The 24,770-nt window shown below is 42.2% G+C and overlaps 1 protein-coding gene across 3 annotated transcripts in view; it reads left to right on the forward strand.

Moving 5' to 3' along the window:
* LOC137335258 (extracellular sulfatase Sulf-2-like) overlaps window positions 1-24,770 on the forward strand; it is a 287,785-nt gene that overhangs the window by 75,168 nt on the left and 187,847 nt on the right. Inside the window, exon 3 of one of the 3 annotated variants that reach the window (XM_068000536.1) lies at window positions 1,049-1,161. The exons of the other annotated variants lie outside the window; for them this stretch is intronic. The gene's annotated coding sequence lies outside the window, so the exon portion shown is untranslated. The remainder of the gene's footprint in view (window positions 1-1,048; window positions 1,162-24,770) is intronic. 3 annotated transcript variants of the gene reach the window in all.

Below are 24,770 nucleotides of genomic sequence, written 5' to 3' on the forward strand. Positions count from 1 at the left end.
AGATCATAACCACTGCTCCCCATTTTTTTTCAATTTTTTTTATTTATTGGACTGCAGCTGCTACTTATGGTTCTGCTGTTGCCATTTACAGCTACTCCAGACCAATCTTTTGTTTCTTAACTTGTCCCATTACCACCCTCCTTGCCTTGCACCATCCTCTCTTTTGTCATTTAATCACTCCTGCCCTCCACCCTATCACAATCCTTCCCTTTTGTTCTTTCCTCCCCACCCTCCCCACCCCTTTCCCTGACTCTGTTCTTGCTTAAAAACTCTAACTCGTTAACATCTTCCAGTTCTGACGAAATGTCTTTGACCTGAAACGTTAACTCTGTTTCTTTCTCCACAGATGCTGCCTCACTTGCTGAGCTTTTCCAGCATTTTCTGCTTTTATTTCAGATTTCCAGCATCCACGGTATTTCGCTTTTGATTCTAAATTTGCCTGATGTAACACTTCAAATTCATTTGTGCACTTTACAGTGCCTAGCAACACTGGATACTTGTTTTATACAGGCAGTAATTATGACAAGTGTAAATGAAATTGTAACAATGGAAAATGTGACATATGTCATCACCACATCATTACCATTTCATTTCAATTTGGCCAATCATATATGGGCAGTTACTAACTTAGACCTGCTTCACTTTTGACAGAAAATCCGTCGGACTATAAAACGGGCTGAAATCTGGCACTAATGGTGCCAGTACAATTTCCCACCCCCAACTACCCCATTGATGACACCAAAGCATTGTTAAATGGAAGTAAAATCCTTGCCTACATGTCTGATGTTACTCACCATATTATTAATGTCCCAGTTTCATCTTTTCCATTTTCTATATTGAGTAATGATTGAATATAATATCTTTACCAATGATATACTTTGGCTTCCCTAAATTGTTCTGCAAATTTGCTGAAAGCTTTTAATCACGACAAAATAATCTTTCTAGCACTTACTGTTATCTAGATTACACCCTTAACCATAAAATGGATTAATTTGAGCTATTCAGGAATACCATGTACTCTCATAAATCCTGTTCTGTGTAATTAAAGGTAAACTACATGAGCGGGTCTTCAAAAACCCAGGAGCGTGCTTTTTTTTCCTGAGACCAGCAGAATTTTTCCAAAACAGACCACATCCACTGAACTAAATGGAAAATCTCCAGGTAATACAATTGATTCTATGGGAGTACAGCCTATCTGTCGAACATTTCTTTCAATATCCACCCTTGACCTATTCTAGAAATGGGATATGAGTATACACTTTTTGTTCAACGCATGAAATATGCATTGAGATAAATCTTCTGATTCTGGGGAATAACGTGATTACAGACTTGAATGGAAACCATGTTGTTGAAAATGGTCAAACTATAGTTATATTTTTGATAAAACAAACAAAATACAGTCTACTTAGATGCAAAGGCTGCTGATTATTTATTCATCTATGAAGTTTTGTGATGCCTCAGTGAACAATTACATTATTCATAAGGGATTTGTTTCGGAATGCAGTACCTTTTATTGTTATTGTCGGTCGAGCACTAAGACATGACGAATTGCTCCACAAGCGAGCTGGCGTGTTGACTCTTGACGAATGAAGTCATGAGTGGGCTGTGGTCAGCCATTCGAAGACAGATATTTATCTTGTCTCACTGAAGCTCATCACATTTTCGACTTAGCATGTTTACAAAATGCTTACCAGTGGGAAAAAATGTCATTTAACTGGAATTTGTTTTTTTTTTACAATTTATCTTGTGTATGTCCTCTTCCGTTTTTCCCCCTAAAGACACCAGCTTGTAGTCACTGTGATGCCTGTGGAGAAACCGAAGCCTACAAATTCTGATCCCTGAGGATTACAATTGTCACTTTTAGGAATCCATCTTAAGTTAAGAATACCAACTCGGGGGGAGGGGGTGGGGCTGGGGGGGGGTTCCTTCTTCTCCCTACCCACTGCTACATTCCAGAAGTTTTTTGGGGTCATTCTTGGGCTCACTTGGAAATTCCACCCAGCTTGCCTCTCTTACATTCAGGGGTTGCGCCTGCTCTCAGCAAGTGCATGTTACCAGCGGGGCCATAGGTGGCGGCTGCAGTAGAGAAGACAAATGGCAGTCAATCCCTGTAGGATCGATTCCTGCTGCAAGAGGCTAGAGAATGCTTCAGGAAAAAAATGATTGTTTACTTTTGCTTTCTTTGCAACACCACCAGCCCCCCCAACCCCGACAGCAACCAGATGCTGCTCCAAGTTTCCAGTGGCACAGTGCGGTAGCACTTCTGTTGCACCTCTGGAAGCCACAGGATGCCCACCACGATTATTCAAATCCCACCCCCGGCTCTGTGATTTCCGCCAAAGCGACAGTCGAAAGTTCTGCTCCTCTGAACCTCCACTATTCTGAATAGGTTTGTGGAAATTCTATGCTGTGTGCTTTTATTTTCACTGTTATGACCCCACACTGTATGCAATTTTGACATCCTAATGAGCCAAGATAAAGTACTTTCCTGCATCGGCTACCGTTAGTTGAAAATCTGGCAAGAGTATAAAGCGGAAACAATCACTTTAAATTCATGCTGATTTTTTCCACTAACAGTCGAGGAAATTATGAAAAGTCTTTCTCTTCTATCTCCCCCCCCTCCCCAACTTCCCTCTACCAAAAAGAAAAATGATTTGAACTTTGAGCATGTTCATATCTGTCTGTTAGATATTAATATGCACATTGCTCTGACTCATCATGAAGCACATTCCATTTGATGGTTGGGAAGCAACAACCTACTAAATGTTTCAGGGTTTGTACAGAGATGGACCAGTGAAAGGTCTCAAGTTCAAGTGTAAGATAAGAAATAAAAAGTACTACTTCCTACTGAAAGTTATTTAATTACCCATTTTAGTGTATTGCTATATTATCTGGGGCACTGTCTGTTATTTCCCTGATGTAGGATAGCAAAAGTCATGCACACACTGATATTACATAATTCTTGCTGTACCAGGGATATGAACTCAAAACTAAGAGGTGGTTTTCCTCCATGCTTGGTGGATGCAGCCGCACCCCTGAATGATATAAATCACTGACCACTCAGGTTAACAATGAGGTTGCCTGGTTGTTGGCTATTAATTTCTTCCGATGTCAATGAAGAGGGTTTGTGACCAGAAGCAAAGCAGCAGTTGTGCCTTTCAAACAACTGCACATATGCAATTATAGGATAATGGGCAAGTACAGGACCGATCTAATTTTTCTGTAAAAGACTGCAGCCCAAAAATTGTTATATTACTGCCAGTGCTTTGAAATCCACCAAGCAATGTAAATTGAGTAAACTTCAGAACATCAGAAGCTTCAGCATATTACAGAGCCACAGCAAATAGAAGTGCACTACAATACAAACTCAACAAGGTGTTATAGGACAGTAACCCATACAAAAAATCAGATGAGACCATGAGGTCATGGCAAGAGCAGTTTTCAAAGAGTTAAACGGACACTACATCTATGACACTGGATCTTTAACACTGTATCCATTACACTGTGTACACAACACAACACTGTGTCCATGAGGCAAACCTCCTTTTCTTTGAGCAGGGAGAAAAAAAACAGAAGAATCATGGACCATTCTCATCACAATGATGCCACATTCAAAATGACACAAGTGTGCTTTGGTATGATTTACTTCAGCATAACATGTATTTGTAAGCAAATTAAGAGATTAGCCTTTTAACGTCTTAAGTTTAAGGTCTTGTCTTAAATATTTTATATCTTATTGGGTGCAGCAGTGCTCGTAACTCCTGTAAGCAGTCTGAGCATCTTGTTTTTGGGAGTAAGCCTAAACTGCCCAATATCTAACAATATGGTAGCATCACCAAGGGGTGTAACAATAGTATCCCATTGTGATCTGAACTGGACATTCAAGTCTTTTGCACAGGTGCTTCTTCGATCTTTTTGAAGTTGGGCCAAGAAAGCACTTGGCAAAACAAAGCCAGATACAAATTGTGAAGCTGCTTTATTTCACAGCAAGAGAACATGCAGCTCAACAGTTATAATAAGACTCACTATTTCAGTCAATACACCTATCTTCATGCAATAATACAAAATAATGAGCACGTCCTGCTTCCCCACATCAGTGGGTTATCTTATTTGACTTAAACAAAATATTTCCTGACTAAATACCTCCATTCTCCTTCTGAACCTGACCAATGCTTGCTCTTGCAGCTTTCTGTTTTAAAAATATGACTGCTTGTGTCTCTTTTTTAATCACCCTGGCCCTGAATTTCTGCTTTGGGCGCAATCGGCAGTTGGGTGTGAATTGCGCCTGAAAATTGCACCGGCTGGGTTTTATTGCGAGAATGGGCCAGGACTTCCCTACATAACATACAAACAAATGAAAAGACAGATAGGAAAAGACCAGCTGGTCCATCAAGCCTATTCTGAACAGTCATGACACAATTAAGGATCTTGACTCCCAGTGTACCCTCCCAGTTGTAGTCATGTTATCTCCTGGGACAGGCAACAAAACAGAAGTTAAGAAATCCTCAACCAATTCAGGAAAATCAAATCCCTGAAATTCCTCTCTGACCGCCGAAGACAATCAAAATGAGTTCCAGGAGATCATAGTGATCATGAGGTACATACTCAACATCCCACTTACTTTTTGTATGCAGTAATATTAACCACGGTAAATAACTCGCCCAATTTCTCTTTGAACCATTGCAGCGAAACCACACTCATCACATGAGCTGCTAACTTGTTCCGAATGTCAACAACCCTCTGCATGAAGAAAAACCTCCTGACATCTAACCTAGCTAGTCCTATGCTTATATAGCTTATACATATGACCCCTTGATTTCCCCAACCTATCTAGTTAAAATTTTCAGTTGAGACAGACACAGTCTAGTCCTTTAATCATTTTATACACTTCAATTAAATTTTCCGGAACCCGATGTCTTTCTGGAGTAAAAAGACACAAAATCTCTAAACCTATTGTGAAAACTAGGGGTTTTAAACTAGGGATCATTGTACTGGCTGTTCTTTGAACCTTTTCCAGGCCCTTGATATCATTCACCATGTGAGGAGATTAAAACTGAGCACTGTATTGCAGATGAAGTCTAACTAAAGTCTTGTACAACAACACGATAGTTCTTTTAGTTTTATATTGAATTGTCCTTGCAAATCCAGTACCCTACTTGTCTTCCAGTTCCTCACAGCACTGGTCGTGCACATTCAGAGATTTCAGAGATATAATACCTAACTCCCTTTCCCGCTCAACAGACTTCAATTCTGTACCAAGCATGCTAGATAGCATTCCCTCATTGTGTCTAGATCAGATTGTAATCTTTTTCCCTCATCTAGGGTTCTAACATTAGCAAAGATCTTTGTGCCATCTGTGACCTTGTGGACAGTACTTGCGACACCTTGAGTGTAAGGTGTTTATTGATAGTGGAGACAGGCTAATGAATTAATTATAGTTTATGGGGAAACAACATCAAAGCTTAGCTCAGTAGTATTTTAACAACCTATCACCTCAGTGCCATTTTTAACCTGTGAGAATACACTTTGCTTTAAAACCCCAATCTTCAAAATCCTTTCTGTGGAACAATGCTCAAGAAAATCCCAAAATGTGGCACTTTGCTAGTGCAGCTTTAAACATTATAACAGACAATATATTGTTCAGAAACTACAGGTAGTTCATTTATCTATTCTATAGTGCTCCACATTTGTCCAGTAATACATTCATGCGGCTGCTTGTACTTAATCATAAACTCAACCATGCTGGAAACCCACAAGCTTTTCTGCATCACCTGTCTATGCAATTATCTTGCAGTTGTCAGGGTAAGGATGTATGCTCTTATATAGCTGGTTCTGTAAATATTCCCTGTAATTTACAGCCGCTTCCCGCTGAAGCTACCATTTATCATTCTGATAGGTCCCTGTGCTACTTATGCCTACAAAATTGCTGTATGCAAACAAGATGAAATTAATCATGTTACATACTAGATCCTGCAAATAAACATATTGGGTCCGATTTTAACTCTAACTAATGATTTCAAAATGGAAGCTAGTTACTGATATTTTTAGCATTTACTGGAAATAGTTTTTGGGATGCTGAAGCAACATCTTTTATATTCTATTGGCAAAAAAGTACATGGTGCAACCATCCCTAAAAGATACAAGCTGGGCGCACTGGTTAAAATTCTAAGAATATTTGCAATTATAAGTTTGGGTTGAAAAAAATATAAAATTTGTACACTTTGGTAGATCTAGCAGCATAATAGTGAGACTTGAGAAGAGGGTAACAAGTTCAGATGCCATCCTTGGCTGATTTTTAAAGTTATGCACCCTTGTTGATTGTGTTTCACTAATTCTTGGCTCAGATACTGAGTTAAACTGTGCAGCAACAAAGCACTACCCTTGAAAACTGATTGGGCCAGTCCCAGTCCCAAAGCATTGCATCCTCCCGAGGGTAAGAAATATTATCAGAGGCACAAGTTGAGAAAAATGGGAAAATATGAATAACAATACACAACTCGAGTATACAATTGTGATGCAAAACTGAACTGTTAGCTCATAAAGTTTACTCCTAACTTAAAATACACTGGAAAGGATGTGGAAACCACAGGTAGGTTGAATTCTTGACACTAACTAGGCCACAACTGTGACAGTCTTCACACAATATAGATGTGTGTATGTAAGGTAATTCCACAGAAAAGAGGTCATAAATTAGGAATGCTGATTATATACAAAATAACAGTTTAAGGCATGGCTGCAGCATTATCTCAGTCAAAATTACAAGAAACCATTGAACCTGAGGGAAGGAGTGGCAGGGTTTGGATTTCACTACTGATGAGGAGAGGAGAGCAGTGTTAATCCAGTTTGGATAGCAGAAAATTTGCTCTCTCTGCTTTAAGCATCTTTACTCTCATGGATTTCTTCTTGTGAGGACTGTGTCTAATTTAACAGCACTTTCAGCAGAGTTACACCAACATTCAGAAATGCTATTTCCTTCTGCTGGTACTTGAAATTTAAATATGCAAACGATGTAGAGAAGATATATCCACTTATGGGAGAGACCAGAACTAGGGCCATAAATAAGATAGTCACTAATAAATCCAATTGGGAATTCAGGAGAAACAACTTCTTCAAGAGAGTGGTAAGAATGTGGAACTTGCCACCACAAGGGGCCCGATGTTACCAGGGTTGCGGGTTCTCAGCAGGGGGGCTCCACGCGCCCGGCGAAATCAGTCAGCCGCCCGCGCGATCGTAGCCCAATTGGATCCACTTACTTTGTCCTCCGGGTTCCCCACTGCTGATCTGCGCGTCGGGCGGGCTGCGCATGCGCAGTAAGATCTGTCAGCTGGAGGAGCTCTATTTAAAGGGGCAGTCCTCCACTGACAGATGCTGCAACAAATAGAAAAAAATTACAGCATGGAGCAGCCCAGGGGGAAGGCTGCTCCCAGTTTAATGATGCCTCACTCCAGGTATCAATACATGGGGTGAGGAGGAGGGGAGGACAGAGATCTTCCCCCCGGCGGGCGGGAGGAAGCGGCCTGCCTCTGCCACCAGGAAGGCCTGGCTCGAGGTGGCAGAGGAGGTCACCTGCACCACCAACATATCGCCCACCTGCATACAATGCAGGAGGCGCTGCAATGACCTCAGTAGGTCAGCCGAAGTGAGTACACTTACTCATTCCCCTGCACTCCGTCTGCCACATCACCGCCCCCACCCCACATCTCCTTCTGCACTGCCAACACTACTCTGTCACATCACCCCTCATACCCACTTAAACCTCATTCTCATCTTACCTGCACTTACTCACCTCGCCAGTATTCATCCCGCCACTACCACTCAACCCAATCCTCATACAATCTCATGGCTCTATCTCATACTCACCCTCTCATGCATCTCTTTCACAGTCAGCCTCACTCAACCTGCCACTACCTGTGCTGCAGCCACAGGGCATGCATCACATATGTGCAGTAGGCAGCGTAAGGCAAACGTGTCGTGAGCATGAAGGGGATGCACAAGGGTGTTTGAGGGTTTGTCATGGTTGTTACTTATATTGAATTTCTGACCAACTCACATTACATATTATATTGGCACCACTACTGCCATGTCTTTGCGAATCTTGTCTGGTTTGTGCAATAATGCCCTTTCCTGAGGATCACTATGAAGACCCACAACTGATGCCATCCATTGTGTCACTGCAGAGTGGGTTTAGGTGTATTTGCAGGGCTCTTTTGTGCAGACGGCTGAGAGACGTCGGCGATGTCCCCGGTGGCACCCTGGAAGGCTGTGGACCAGAAGTTCGGGAGGGCAGTGGTGACTTTGACAGTGACAGGTAAGAAGATGGTGCTCGGGCCAGCCAGGAGCAGCTTGGCATGAAGGAGGCTTCAGATGTCCACGACTACATGTCGAGTGACTCTGAGCCTCCGTGTGCACTGCTGCTCAGAGAGGTCCAGGAAGCTGAGCCTCGGTCTGTGGACCCTGTGGCGAGGGTAATGCCCTCTGCAACGCATCTCTCTCTGCGGTAGCCCTCCCTCCTGCTGTGCAGGTGGATGTGTCACAGCACTGTGTTGTGGAGCTCCACGTGTCAGAGGTGGACGGCGTGGATGGCGAGGCTGGTGATGCTGTTCGCCCTCCGAGGAGGTCATGACTGCAGCTACGGCGGCCCCCATCCGGAAGATGTACATCTGAGGGGGTCCGCAAGGTAGGTAAATGTGTCTGGACACCGGGGTAAGTGTGCAAGTTGGTGACTTTGATTGTCAGGAGGAGGGTGGTGGAGGCCAAACTTTGTCCCAAGTGACAGAGTGGCCTCCTGCAATGAGTGCGGGTTTACCCCCCCCCCCCCACCTGTTAAATGGACCTTTGCAGCTGCCACAGGCTGATGGCTGCAACACGTCCATTTGAACTGGGAGTGTTTCCTCCAGTGTGGGAAACAGTCCCAGTTTGCTTTAAAATCCCACCCCTCCTCACATAATCCCTTAATCAGGTCAGTTAATGACCTGAACAAGCAAAGTAAATAGCTTCACGTGGCATCCCGCTGGCTTTAATTGCCTGCGGGATTCCCACCAGCGGGGGCTGCGCGCGCACGCCGGCGCATCAGTGGGGAACCCGGAAGTGGGCGGGTTGGAGTCGGGCTCCCGACCCACTCCGGAATTCTCCGATTTTCGGAGCCCCCCCGCCAGGAACGCACCCGATAGCAGGTGCTAAAATGACGCCCAAGCAGTAGTTGAGGTGACTAGCATAGATGCATTTAAGGGGAGGCTAGATAAACACATGAGGGAGAAGGTAATAGAAGAATATGCTGATATAGGATTAGATGAAGAAGGGTGGGAGAAGGCTCATGTGGAGCATAAACTCCGGTAGAGACCTGTTGGGCTGAATGGCCTATTTCTGTCCTGTACATTCTTTGTAATTCTTTGTGTCCTGAGTATAATTTCCGCCTTATATCATTGCTATCTTTGTCTGTCGCTGGGGAGAGAACAGCCAGTACTTCTGCCGTGGAGTAATCGGATTTTTTTCATCTTAAAAGTATAAATAAAGTAGCATACCATTCACAATAGAATGTTTCCAATCACAGTAGAGATAAGGCCATCTTTAACTGGTCTTTTATCCGTTGATGAGAAACATAAAAAGAAGTCACTCTGTGTTTGACAGTGGCCTCACTTGACTTCCTTATTGACTAGATTAACCCTTCCCCAGAGCTCACGTAAACAGCCTGCCATTGGTACCAGATTTACGTGAAAATACAGCAATAACAGAACTACGAGAGGGAAAATAAGACACAACTTAAATATCACGAGTGTGAATACCTCATAGATACGGGGGAAATTGTTGTGGAAAATGGAATGTCACATTTATATGGGGAGGTGGGATACTTTTCTGAGATTAGGTTGAAGGTCTTCATGAAAGGTGATATGACCTTTATTGCTTTTCTACAGTCACTAAACAAGATCACTGGTTTGCAGTTTTTGTGGGAAATAGATGAAATTGCAAAGTGCAATCCTTCAAAAATGGTACAAATAAAATGGGCTTTTACTTATTCAGCCGCCATAAACTGATAGCTCCAGTTATAACTGGATAAAATTGCAGGATGCAATCCCCACAACACTGGTCAGAACACCATAAAATAAAAAGGAAAAAATGTGTTTATATAGTGCTTATTACATCTTTCAGAAACTTCTCATACAATGAATTACTTTTGAAGTGCAGCAGTCATTTTCTGCACAGCAAGATCCCTAAAACAGAAATGAGATGAATGATCAGTCAGATTTTTTTGGTAATGTTTGAGGAAAAGATGTTGGCCAAGAAACTGGGAGAGCTCTGCTTTTCTTGAAATAGTGCCATGTAATCTTCAACATCCATAGGAATATGCAGGTGGGGTGTGAGTTTAATACCTCATTGGAAGGACAGCAGTTGGGACAATGCTGCACTCTTTCAGTCCCACACTGAAGTGTCAGCTTAGGCTATATACTCTCAAGTCCTGTAATGGGGATTGAACCCATAACCTTCTGACAAATGGAATTTGACTTATTTAGTCACTGTAACCAGTGGTACTTACTACATAATCACAAGATAGATACAGATGAGGATCTTAGCTAATCTATACAGAAAAAAATCCATTGTTCCCTCATTAAAGCATCCAACCATATCTCGATTTACCTCCGCTACCCTACTCAGAAGTCCATTTCATATGTTGATCACCCTTCACGTGAAGAATGATTTCCTGACATTAGTCTTAAGTTTGTCTTTTACTACAGTCAGCCTGTGCCCCTAGTCCCATTGTTACGGTTTAATTAGAAGTAGTATTTTGCATTTACCTTTCCAATAACATTTAGTATCTTCTATGCCTCCATTAGGTCACCTCCTTTGAAGGCAAAAAAGCCCAAATGTATCCAATTGTTCCTCATAGCGCAGTCCACTGAAGCTCTGTATCAGTCTTATCTTTTATCCACCTGCTGGGCCTGAATATCTCAACTTATGCCTTGGTGACCAGAAGTGAATATAGTACTCAACGTCTGGTTTGAGCAGAGCACTTTATAGCTTCGGTATGACACCCTCTGACTTTCGACCATATCATTCAGCATTCCATTTCCTTTGTTGATTACTGTGTCGCTGTGACTGGAAAATGGTGTATTGAGTCTACTAGAATCCCCTAAATCTCTTGCAACTTCATCCCGAGCTATTTTGACACCTATCATGGAATATTTGTGTAGCTATTTTCTCTTCCTATCTGTAGTACTATACAATTGTTGATATTAAATTTCATTTGCCATTATTATGCCCACTTACATATTTTATGTGACTCATTCAGTACGTCCCTGGTGCCTCCTCAGTTTCAACTCTTTTAGTCGGGTATCAGTTGCACATTTGACTGCATTGAGCTTCTGAACCCAAGTTGTTAATGTAAATTACACAGCAGGGGCCCCAACAATGATCCCTGAGGAATCCCACTCAGCACTTCTTCCTGACCCCTCCTGACATAACTCCTCTAACAAGTACCTCCTGCTTTCTATCAGCCAATTCTTAGGTTTCACATTGAATCCCCACCATTTAAGCTTAAATAATAGTAATTTGTGAGGAAATTTGTCAAATGCTTTTTGGAAGTAGAGGTACATCACAGCTTTTCAGTTTACTTGGGATGTTAGCAAAAGATGAAGGCAAGATTTTCCTCATCTGAACCAATATTGGGTGCTGTTTATTCAGTTATTATCACACAGATCATCATAATTTACACTGAATGCATTGTTGTCTTGCTTGGACAAGAGCAACACAATGAAAATGACATATCTTTAATTCTCAGCTTTTCTTTTCCCTCCCCAAACCAAAAATGCTTTGCCAAACATTTTCTTCTTGAAATAGTGTATTTTAAGGTAATACGCAGTAATGTAGAAAACTCTGCATTTTATGTAACGTGATCTATCGAGTAATCAATGTGGCATCTGATTCTACAATTGTCATTAGTATTGACTCTGGTACTAATTGCAATTCTTAGTACCTGGAAGCAAATGGGATATTCTATTTAAGCAGTATGCACTGAGTGCTCTTTGTATGTGGAAATGACCTTTAGAAATGCTCTTATTTTGTTTATGAACCACCATGTTACATCAGCTACATCTAGAGGGAAGGACAGTTATGTTCAACACTGGCAAATCCTCTATTTCCAATTTTCAACCAAATGATACATTAAAGAGTTTTGGATGGTTTTAAATGCTCTTTTCTCGTTGGGACAAAAAGCCTTTTTATGACGCAATTTATTCTGAGTTGTACCATTACTATAGCATTAAATCTGCTTTTCAATCATTCCATTGGCCCAAAGACGTGTGGCAGTAACTGAAAATAGAATCAGGATAGCAGCAGTTGATACAACAAAAAAAACTTCTCATCCTGTCCCTGCCACCTTCTCTGTAGCAAAATATAACATTTCTGATCTAGCACTAAAGAGTCAAATTGAAACAAATTCCATTTGACACATCAAAAGCAGGGAAATCTGGTGTTTTTTTGACAGTTTCACAAAGAAAATAGAATTGTTCATAAAGTACCTTAAAACAAATCTCTCATCTCTGCTTAGTTACAATCTAATTGTTTGCATGCCTGCAGTACAAAGGAACTCATCAGTATTTAAAGAACTGCCTCTGGACAGGATTTTTTCTCAAACCTTAACTTATCTCCATTTCAATTAAAATAACTTTAATGGATAAACCAACATTTGTTCCCTCAACCAACATCACTAAAGCAGATTATCTGTCATTTATTTTGTTGCTGTTTATGAGATCTTGCTGTGCACAAATTGGCTGCCGCGGTTCCCTACACCACAACAGTGACTATGGGCTCGATTTTCGGACCCCCGAGCCGGCGGGTTCGTGGAGGGGAAGCTCCGAAAATCGGGGATTCCCGGGGCAGGTCTGGAGCCCGGCTCCAACCCGCCCACTTCTGGGTTCCCCAGTGACGCACTTATATGCGCACGCAGCCCCTGCATGCAATTAAAGCCGGCGGGATGCCACTTAAGGTATTTAAGTAGGTACTTTAGGTCGTTTGCAGACCTGATTGACCTGATATTTTATGAGGGGTGGGATTATCATCTCAACTGAGACTGTTTCCCATACTGGGGGAAACACTCCCAGTTGAAATGGACGTGTTGCAGCCATCAGCCTGTGGCAGCTGCAAAGGTCTATTTGACAGGGTGGGGGGGGAGACCCTCACTCATTGCAGGAGGCCACTCTGTCACTTTGGACAAAGTTTGGCCTCCACCACCCTCCTCCTAACAATAATCACAAACTTGCACACTTACCCCAGTGTCCAGGCACATTTACCTACCTTGCGGACCCCCTCAAATGTACATCTTCCGGATGGGGGCCGCCGTAGCTGCAGTTATGACCTCCTCGGAGGACGAACAGCATCACCAGCCTCGCCGGCCACGCTGTCCACCTCTGACACGTGGAGCTCCACAACACAGTGCTGTGACATATCCACCTGCACAGCAGGAGGGAGGGCAACCGCAGAGAGAGATGCATCGCAGAGGGCACTACCCTCACCACAGGGTCCACAGACCGAGGCTCAGCTTCCTGGACCTCTCTGAGCAGCAGTGCATACGGAGGCTCAGAGTCACTCGACATGTAGTCGTGGACATCTGAAGCCTCCTTCATGCCAAGCTGCTGCTTTGCATCCTTCCAGGGTGCCACCGGGGACATCGCCGACGTCTCTCAGTCATCTGCACAAAGAGCCCTGCAAATACACCTACACCCACTCTGCAGTGACACAATGGGTGGCATCAGTTGTGGGTCTTCATAGTGATCCTCAAGAAAGGGCATTATTGCACAAACCAGACAAGATTCGCAAAGACGTGGCAGTAGTGGTGACAAAATAATATGTAATGTGAGTTGATCAGAAATCAAATATAATTAAAAACCATGACAAACCCTCAAACACCCTTGTGCATCCCCTTCATGCTCACGACATGTTTGCCTTATGCTTCCTACTGCACATTTGTGATGCATGCCCTGTGGCTGCAGCACAGGTAGTGGCAGGTTGGGTGAGGCTGACCGTGACAGAGATGCATGAGATGGTGAGTATGAGATAGAGCCATGAGATTTTATGAGGATTGGGTTGAGTGGTAGTGGCGGGATGAGTACTGGCGAGGTGAGTAAGTGCAGGTAAGATGAGGATGAGGTTTGAGTGGGTGTGAGGAGTGATGTGACAGAGTAGTGTTGACAGTGCAGAAGGAGATGTGAGGTGGGGGCGGTGATGTGGCAGATGGAGTGTAGGGGAATGAGTAAGTGTACTCACTTCGGCTGACCTACTTAGATCATTGAAGTGCCTCCTGCACTGTATGCAGGTGCGCGATATGTTGGTGGTGCAGGTGACCTCCTCTGCCACCTTGAGCCAGGCCTTCTTGGTGGCAGAGTCAGGCCGCTTCCTCCCGCCCGTTGTGGGGAAGATCTCTGTCCTCCCCCTCCTCCTCACCCCATCCAATAAGAGCTGGAGTGAGGCATCATTAAACCTGGGAGCAGCCTTCCCCCTGGGCTGCTCCATGCTGTAATTTCTCCTATTTCCTGCAGCATCAGTCACTGGAGGACTGCCCCTTTAAATAGAGCTCCTCCAGCTGACAGCCTATGCTGCGCCTGCGCAGTCCGCCCGCTGCACAGCTTTCCAGTGCGAAACCTGAAAGTAAAGGTAAGTACCTTCAATCAAGCTGCGATTGCATGCGGAGCACCCCGATTTCACTGGGCGCGTTACCCATGCACCCAGTCGATACCCCGCTGCCAACCCGCCGCCCTCCTAATATCGAGCCCTATGTTTCAAAAATAGACCTGTGATCCTGTCTCTTAGAATAGGATGGCATAGGATCCTGGAAAAAGTCCTGTCCAGAGGCAGTTCTTTAAATACTGATGCTTGTGATGAGTTTCTTTGTACTGCAGGCATGCGAACAATTAGATGAGAGATTTGTTTTAAGGTACTTTATGAACAATTCTATTTTCTTTGTGTCAAAAATTTCAAACTTAATTGGTTGTAAATCGCTTTGGGATATCATAAGGTCAGGAAAAGCACAATATAAATGCAACTTCTTTCTTTTCTTTCTAATTGACACATAACCAGGTTTCTGTTCATAATCCTTTCCTAATGAGACAATAAAAACATTATACTTGCATTGATTTACCCAGTCATGCTATTGCAAGTTTACAATCTCCCAGTTATCCCAGTGGCCCATTTATATAGTGGCAGAGTACTGTGGTAGAGGTTTGATGTAAATACAGTCCTTTTCCATTGGCTCGCCAATACCAAACTGAAGAAACAGACACAGGAGAAAGATGAAGATGATGATCAGTGTTCAATCAACAGGATTAGGTCATTATATAAGTGTTGTCAGCATTCATTATAATATAACATGTATAGCACAGAATGTCCTTGGGAAACTAAACAATACTTAATAAACAAAATACAAGGCTGAGTATTCTAATGTCAAACATGTTCATTCTCATATACCTTCCCTTCACTGGGAATCTTTGACAGCTTCAAACAAGAGCATCACTTATCACTCATCACATGAAGAAACTCAGCTGAAGTGTAGGTCTTTCCTTGAGGTATTAATGCTCTTTGATGGAGTTGATCTATAGCCTGGAGGTAGTGCTTGGTACCTGTGAAGAGTGTGATCAACACCAGCAATTGGATTGTGAAAAGGAGTGATTGAGGCCAGGAAACTGGACTCATTTAAGAAAACAACCAGATGCTGTAATGGGAAAATGGTAGGATTGATTCTCTGGAAGCATAACATCAAATGCGCTAGAGAGCCATCTTCATCCTAACCTATCTTGTGATCATGCAATTAAAATTAAGTGCTGAACTTCCAAATATGAGCAGCCCAGTGGGTAGCCTTGCCTGTCGGGAATGCATATTGGGAAATCGTAGGTGCATTCCCCTTGCTTTTTTTGTCTATATTGGATAGAAAATCATGGAACCAGGCTTGTAATTTCTTGACATGTGCTGTCATTGAGCAAGACTTTCTGCTGGCAGCACTCATTCAGAAAATTGGCTCTTTAGTGTTTACCTGGTAATTGCTTACACTCAGACCAAAGATATTTGCTAGACTTATGGCCTGGACAAATAGTTGAATAAAACTGCAGCTTCATCTTCTGTGGAACTATAGGGCTACTTTTGTGATCCCATGCTCCCAGTAGGGGGCCATTCTTACATGGAGCACAGATCAGAGAATCAGGCTACAATGTTGTAGCTTTATCTCTGGCCTGTGCTCATTGGGATTGTAGAATTGACCTTTGTGTGTTTGATATAATGAAATGTCCTTATTTCCCTGGTCTGATTCTCACAGTTACACTAGGTTAGAAAACCCTATAGGACAGTCAAATGGGTGTGTTGCCTGGAATATTGATTGAGTAAGGCACTATATATCAATCTAGTATAATGTCATTTACTGATAAGAGAATGATCTGGTAAAGAAGGGTCATTGCATCTGTTTGTTTTTTTGAAGGAAGCTTTATAACACTGTATTTTTCTATCTTTAGGCCTGGAATTCACTACAGATATTGCCTAGTCTGAACGCTGTCATGTATTGGTTGAAAAATGCTGCAGTGAAACAGATTGATGTTAACAAATATGATCATAAGTAGCTGCAATGAATAAATATATTATTGAACATCAATAACTGAAAACATTCCCATGCCAGAAATGCTCGAGAACAGATGCATTCATCATGTTTTGTAATTAAAGAAAACAATTTTTCCCTGGAGGGATCATTGATCAATATTCTTTGCGGGTTTTAATTTGGCTGAAGTTGAATATGATTTAAAAATACTGCATGTTAAACTTCACACTTTTGTGGTTAGAGTGAGACAACTGACCGTACTCTCACTTTTCCTCAATTCCCCACAGAGCCAGTGAACGAAGACATGTTATCCTTTTACACCGCACATGCATGAAAAAGTGCAGCCTTTTGTCTATGAATCAAATCACTTTTTTTTGGCTCGGTGAGATTTCACTGCTGATAAAACAGAAACATGGGTCTCGTAGGCAAAGCAAAGAGCCTTTGGTTTGGTATTTTTGTCATGATCTCTGAAGGATTTGTGCAGCTAATTAATTTCCTGCAGTCTGAAAGAACTGCAGTAAGGCATAGGGCAGCTGCCATACAAGGAGAGCTTGTTTCTTACAATGACATTTTCTCTCCCGATTTTAGAGCACTATCATCTGTTTAATGACTTGTTTTTCTGACTATGCTGCTATGGTCTATTTCAGGAAGGCTCGTTAGCTGCTGTTACTTGACAATGACCTTGTCAAAAAATATTGATTTTTAAAAAATAAAGTCAAGGGTGTGTTGTCGATAAATATTACTCAGTCAGATAAATGCCGTGCCTTTTTCTTAGGTTTTTGGAAGATGCACATTAAAAGTACTCATGTCAAACTGACTTAGTCTTTGCCCTACAGTACTAAAAATGATGTCAGGAAACATATTGCTTTAATTGGGAGAAGTATGATGTGAAACCCTTTGGCTAACCTATTACCTACTGGTATCATCATTTTTCATTAGCCAAGGAGCAGAATTCAGAGCTTAGGACTTAAGGTCCAAACCAGATTTGATGCTTCATCTGAGGTAAATCCTATGTTCTGACCCTAACTACCCTAAACAGCAATTCCTGTACAAGTTCATTTTCTTTTGCACTCCTTTCATTCTGTGTACAAGTGCCCACTTCTATATTTTTCCTGGAAATTTTGGTACAGAAGAGGCCATTTGCCCTATCGTGCCCAATGCTGGCGGCAGCTCCACATCAGAGCTACCTAACTCTTTCCCTGTATCCTATAATACTTTTCCTCTTCATGTGTCTATCTATTTTCCTCTTAAATGCTGTGATTGTCTCAGTTTCGGTATCCACTCGCAAAAATGGGGGCAACTTTCAACTTTGGCAACAGCAGTAAATTGGCGGTATTGGATTGGCCTCGCATTATACAACCTGCCTGATTATCCCTTGTTTTTCCAAGTTTCTCATCTTAACTACATCATCTCATCCCTGGCATCATCGTAGTAAATCTATGATTCACCTTTTTCATGGTTCCAATATCCTTTTGATAATGGAGTGTCCAAAAATGTATATAATAGTTTGACTGTAGCTTAACCAGTGTCTTGTTCAAATAAATCATTGTCTCCTTACTTTTGTGTTAAATACCTGCAAAGTATAAGAGCCACAATGTCCTTCCTGGGGTAACAGTATATTTAGAAGCACAGATTTTCTCATAGAACAAGCAATTCAGGGTCACTTCCTTGAAATTGAGCTGTGCGATTTTGCTAAGCTTTTTCAACGAGTCTTATGAAATACCTTTTGCACTTTTTTTTTGTAGTGCTAATCTGTTTCTATTTGTTCTTGGGATCTGGGCGACAATGGCAAGGCTGGATTTATTAATTTCATCTGCCATAGTACTGCTGACGTAAATTTTGTCTGGATCCTTCTGTAGTTTTTCAGTTACTTCATATAACTGTACTTTCCCAGTTAGTATAGTCAGCAAATCTGACCAATTTGTTTTTATTTTCTGATTTTTTTTTTGTATTTGTTCATCCCATGAACAATGTTGGCAAGGCCGCGTTTATTGTCTATCTCTAATTACCCTGAGAAGGTGATGGTGGCTGCCTTCTTGAACTACTGTAACCTGTGGTGATGGTGCTCCCATGATGGTGTTTAGTAGGGAGTGCCAGGATACTGACCCAGTGATGATACAAAAATGTCAATATGTCCCTGTCATGATGGTGTGTTACTTGAAGGGGAACTTGAAGGTGATTATGTTCCTATGATATCGCTGCTCTTGTCATTTTTGGTGATAGTGGTTGTAGGACCGTGCTGTGCTGTCATAGCAAGCTTAGTGAGTTGCCACAGTGCATTCACAGTTTGCGGGTGATGGAAGAATGGATATTGAATCCACTGGCAGGAGCATTGATCAACTGAACTGCTCTGTCCTGGATGGTGTCAAGCTTCTTGAGTGGTGTTGTAACTGCACCCATGAGTGGTGACTATTCCATCACACTCCTGATTTGAGCCTTATAAATAATGGAGAAGCTTTGAGGGGTCAAGAGATGAGCCACTTATCACAGAGCACCTAGCTTCTACAGCCGGATGTGGTCGAGGTTCATATCCTTTGCTGTTTTCAATGCACTCAGCCGCATCTTAATGTCTTGTGGAGTAAATCGAATTGGCTGGATACTGTCATCTATAATGGTGAGGACCTCGGGGAGACAGAATAGGATTGCTCACTTGGCACTTTCGGCGTTTGACTTTTGCATTTCAGACTTGTCTCTTACTTTATTGTGCTGGGCTCCACCCTGGTTGAAGATGGGGTTATTCATAACGTATCCTGCTCCCGTTGTTTGTCTTATTTTCCACCACCATTCTTGACTTCTTATGGTAGGATTAGAAACTTTTGCTCAGAATTGTTGGTTTTGGGACCACAGAGCTCTGTCCAAAGCCTGCTGCTTTTTGTGTTTAGCATGCAGATTGCACTGTGTTGTAGCTTTAATCAGCTTACACCTCCTTCTAAGGAATGCTTGGTGCTTCTTCCCATTGATACTACCAAGCTACTGTTGGTGGTGCAAATTGAAGTTCCCCCACCCACAGCACATTCAGTGCCTTGTTTTCCTGAGTGCTTTCTCCAAGTGATGTTCAATGTGGAGGAGTACTGATTCATCAGTTCAGAGGGGTGGTAGGTGGTGAGCGGCAGGAGTTTTCCTTGACCTTGTTTGACCTGAAGCCATGAGTCTGCATGGAGTCTGGAGTCAATATGCTGGAGCCAGTTCCAGGGCTGACAGTATGCCACTGTGCCCCTCATCTGGTGGGTCTATCCTGCTGATGGCACAGGACATTGGGATTGTGATGAGGAGCCTGGGATGTAGGCTGACAGCCCTACTCAAAGAATCATATCTATGTTGGGCTGTTGCTTGATTACTATGTGGGACACCTCTCCCAACTTTGCACCAATGCCCAGATGTAAGTGAGGAGGACTTTGCAGGGTGGACTGGGCTGAGATTGCCAGAATCTTGTCTTGATACGATACCTGGGTTATTACCAAGCGCACCATCAGATTTTTTCTTTATTATTGAACTTTTTAGTGATTGTTAAGAACTGGGTGGCTGGCTGAGCTTATTCAGAGGGCATTAAGAATCAACTACCATAATGTGGGACTGGAATCACACGTCGGCCAGACCAGGTGGCGGTGACAGCTCCTTTCACCCAAGGACATTAGGGAACTAGTTGGGTATTTTATGGCAGTCATCAGCTTTCATGGTCATTTTTCTAGTGCCAGTGCACAAAATGACCAGGTTTGTTGAGTTCAGTTTCACAATTCACAACATCTGGATTGCTGGCCTAGTATCTCAAAATTATAGTATCATTTCTATTTATTTCCTATTATCACACTGTGCAGGTTAATGATAATTACCAGTGGTATTTAAGACTATATGAAGCAATAGAGGTAACATCATTTATTTGGTGAAATGGTTGAAATGTAGAGCAACAAGTTAGAACATATGCTGCTGAAGGAATAAGCACAGACACAATGAACTTGTTAAAGGAGTACTTTTCTTTTCATTTTTATTGAAATGTAGTTCCATACATATTTCCTGTAGCCTTATAACTTCCATTAACTATCACTGTGCTAGGCTGAAATCCCAAGGCTGTCTACATAGAGGCTAAGATAGGAACATTTTTATTATGATGGTACAAATGTGTGTTTGTCATGAGTTTTAGCACATTAGGGATTGCTTTGGCAGGATAATTTTTATAAAACATGGCACAATTTTCCTCTACCTCCTCCCTTCCCCTCGGCATAGCATAAGTTAGATGGTGCAATTGACAAGTGGCCAACCCTGATCTCAACTGAATCCGGTTGTATTTCTAAATTCAGCTACAATAAATAGGATGAGAGAGCGCCAGGTGGGACTACTGCCTGGGGATTGCTAATTGCTTCCAGTCAGGGGAAGGAAGTTATGCACTGCTGGAGGCCTTTTTGCTTTGCTGACCGTGTCAGAAAAAGTAGCCAAATGGCCTCCATTCATGCAGTGCAGTCCTACAGCCCCAAAGAATGAAAATACACTTGCCTGAGGTAAGTGGAAGTTGCTGGGTGCTCCCTTAAAGCCCATAACCTCTAAAGCCCAGTTTCCAAGGGTGGTTCCTTTTGCAGGTGGCCGCCCACCAAAAACTCCAGAAAATGAGGTGGGAGGTGTTATCATTTATTTCACGTGGGAGCATTCTGCCAATGTCGGATATATCCTAGAAACAAGTAACAAGCTCAAACTGGACAGTGGCCTGACACTACAGGTCTCAGCTCCTATTTCCTCTCTTTAACATCCCAACAATAAAATGAACCGTATAAAGTCCAATGATAGCTCAAGGGATGTTCGGCAAAGGAAGATCAGCACCCTATCTTTTGGTTGACTCTGTATTTATATTTTCATAACATTTGTGTTACTGCATTTCTGAAGCATAAAAGGTTCCGAGGATGAGCAACATATGTATTTCTATAACAGTTCTCATCAAACTAAAACTCTCCTTTGAGTCGATATAGAATCTGATATCAAGCAAAGAAACATTTTTGATTGCCAGGTCTACTTTTTGATGATGTTGTTCTGAAGGTGCCTGTGAAGTATTTATTTCCTTTTCAGTACTTAAAACCACTTCTTTCCCATTGATTTTCTGTTGTGGGTGTGGTGTTATCTGTGCCAAGTGCCAAGTCCAGTTTTATTAATACTTGCTCTGCATAATATTTGTTGCTGAACACATTGTTATAATCTACCAGAATACTAGCAGCCTTGTTGCTCTTTTGACAATGGGAACCAATGATCATTCTGTAGATAAAGTTGCTTGAATATTGCCCTATATTCAAAATTCCTTATAATTTCATTTTGAACATCTTTTATCTGAAGGAAATAAGACATTGAACTAGCATTAGACGTTATACAATTCATTTTATTTGATGCCATCAATGTAAAAAAAAAAGTAGTTTAAGGCTCTAATCCAGATTCTGCTTTACTTCATCTCAGCCTTTATGGCTCTAATCTGGATGATGCTTTACTTCAGATCAGCTATTTATGGTTCTAATGCGGACTGAATTTTACTTTAGCCCTGCCATTTATGACTCTATTCTAATTTAGGTCGGTTTGACCCAGATCATTTCTGTTTTGTTTTCTCTACCTGTTGTAACCTTAATAAAAAGAAATTTCAAGATTTATACACAAAAGCCTGTAAGATGCAATATTTGAGCATTTATTTTAATCTAAGCGTAATGAATAAGTATTCTAAACTGAATGCTTTTTTTTAGCGTAAGTGAGGCAGCCCATGATTTTAAAGCGTAGCTTGAGGTATCGTTGCTTAAACATTCATTATTACGCCCATGCCCCATCATTTAAAGACATAGAAGCGTGGATTTGAACTGTCAGACTGCCGGCCGGTGGATTGACCGGTGGATTGAGCGGGTCAGCTGCCAGATCCCTCAGGTGGGAGGCCCGATCCATTTCGTGGGCTGGGCCTCATTAGCATGCCACCATTGAGCTGCATGCCCCGAACAGCAGTCTTGCTGCAGCTCTCTGGCTCCAGGCCAGCACAATAACGAGTGGCTCAGAAGCCAACTTGGCCGGCAGGAAAGTAGGTGTTGGGTGTGGTGGGGAGAGGAGCCCGGGACGACAACATCCAACATTACTCTTGGTCGAACAGCGGAAGTTCCAGGAAAAATGGCAGTGGAGCGGGAATGGGGTGATAAGTCCACCACCTTTTTTAATTCAACTACTGCCTCGTTTCTGCTGGGCGGAGGGAGGTAAAGTCTTCCCCAAAATGTGGACGCTTAACTCCTACCCCACAGGCTGTTGGCTTGGTGTGTAATAACTGTTCGTTGGAATTTTCTGCTGGGGTGCCATTGGGAATGAGTACTCTGGTTTCATCATTCCTAAAGATGAAAATATTCTCAATACACTGAAAGCAGAGATTGATGACTCTGATGCTTGCAAGCATGTAAGTCTTGTTAGATTGCTGGGTAATACAAACATATCCCTTCACTAAACCACCAGAGAATAGAGATGCATACTTGCCATCCACCACTCCATTTTCATCAAACACATACTTATAACTAGAATGCTAAATACACGAAGGCGACAGATGCATTCCCAACACTACATGTGGTGAAATTCTTGTCATTACTAGTTTTCATGAACTCCCATTCTGTACTTGCACCAAATTATTTTTCTAATAAAATGAATAAAGCAAATAGAATGCTGAACAATATGGCAAAACATTCAAGTACAAGTCAGAGAAATAATGCTCAACTTGTACGATGCACTTGACAAACTGTTGCTTGAGTACTGTATCCCGTTCTGGTCACTGAGACACAAAGGAGACACGCAAGCACCGGAAGCAGTTCGGCAAACAACCACATGGTTGATTCCAAGTGCAGTCGTCTGAGATATGAGAAAAGACTGGAGAAAGATTATTCAGTCTTAAAAGCAGGAGGCTGAGAGGTGACCCTATAGAGGTATGTAAGATCATGAACAGTGTGGAAAAGGCAAATCAGGAACACCATCTCAAACTAAATTGTAAGAGTAAGACAAGGTGAAATAGTTTGAAACTAGTAGAAAGCAAATTTAGGACCTTTTCATATTGCTGGTACACTTGGGATTCTCAAGGATGGTGTGCTCTCAGCAGAGGACAAAAGAATAGGGCCCTGGTCTTCTGCGTCTTCATCATCATCATCCTCTTCATCAGGGCCTTCAGAAAGGTGTACTACTAAATATCTACTATCTACAGGATGCACTGCAGCAACTCAATAAGCTTGGTTCGACCGCACCTCCCACCAATAAGCACAAGAGCTACTGCGTCGTGGGTACACCATCACCTTCAAGTCACATATCATGATGACTTGGACATGACTGAGTCCAAGTTCTCGAATTCCCTGCCTAACATCAAGATGGGAGCACCATCACTGCAAAGGCTGCAGCAATTCAAGAAGAAGAGCACTATCACCTTCTCAGGACAACTGAATTTAGACAATAAATGTGGCTTTGCTAACATCACCCACATCCCACAAACATTTTTTTAAAATTCAGAAACTTAATATAACTTGGTCGGATTTGCAGATTATAATAACTGGGAAAGTCTAGTTAGATGAAGTAACCAAAGAATTACAGAAGGACCCAGACAAAATTTGCAAATGGACAGATGAAACTAAATACTGATACCTCCCCTCAGGGAGATGTTTCCTAACTGGTGCTTAGAAGGGATAGAATAAATAATAGTGTATGCTGGGAAATGTCAGCATTGCTGGACACTGCATTTCTTGCTTCTTGGTCTGGCGGCACATCTAGAGAAGGAAAAATGGTTAGAATGGTTTCCTGAGAAGCGGAGCTCATCGCATTTTCAGTAGAAGGGGCAGCATGAGAGTTTCATGATACAATTCAATGATAATTAATGATTGTGGTTGTATGCTGTGGGGTATAAAAGGCAGAGAAGTGAAATGTCATGACTGGAACATACCCTCCTACCTCCCCAATTCCAACACCTTTGATGGCCTCCCCAGGATGTGCAGTACTTCCTGTTCATAGGGAATTTGTGGTCTTGGGTTGGGAATCTATCACCTATGGCTGATCTCCCCCTGCCTTGTTCTGGAAAAATATAAGGCAAAAGGGCTAAATTACCTTCAGTAACCATGACATGCAGTAAAGCCAGTGCCTGCATGCAATCCTTAATGGGTGTGATGACACATGCATGCAATGAGCAATTACATTCCATTTGAGGATTTTGTGTAGTCAAACCATGTAAGACTGAGTG

The sequence above is a fragment of the Heptranchias perlo genome, chromosome 19 (assembly GCF_035084215.1).
Source record: "Heptranchias perlo isolate sHepPer1 chromosome 19, sHepPer1.hap1, whole genome shotgun sequence".
NCBI lineage: Eukaryota > Metazoa > Chordata > Chondrichthyes > Hexanchiformes > Hexanchidae > Heptranchias > Heptranchias perlo.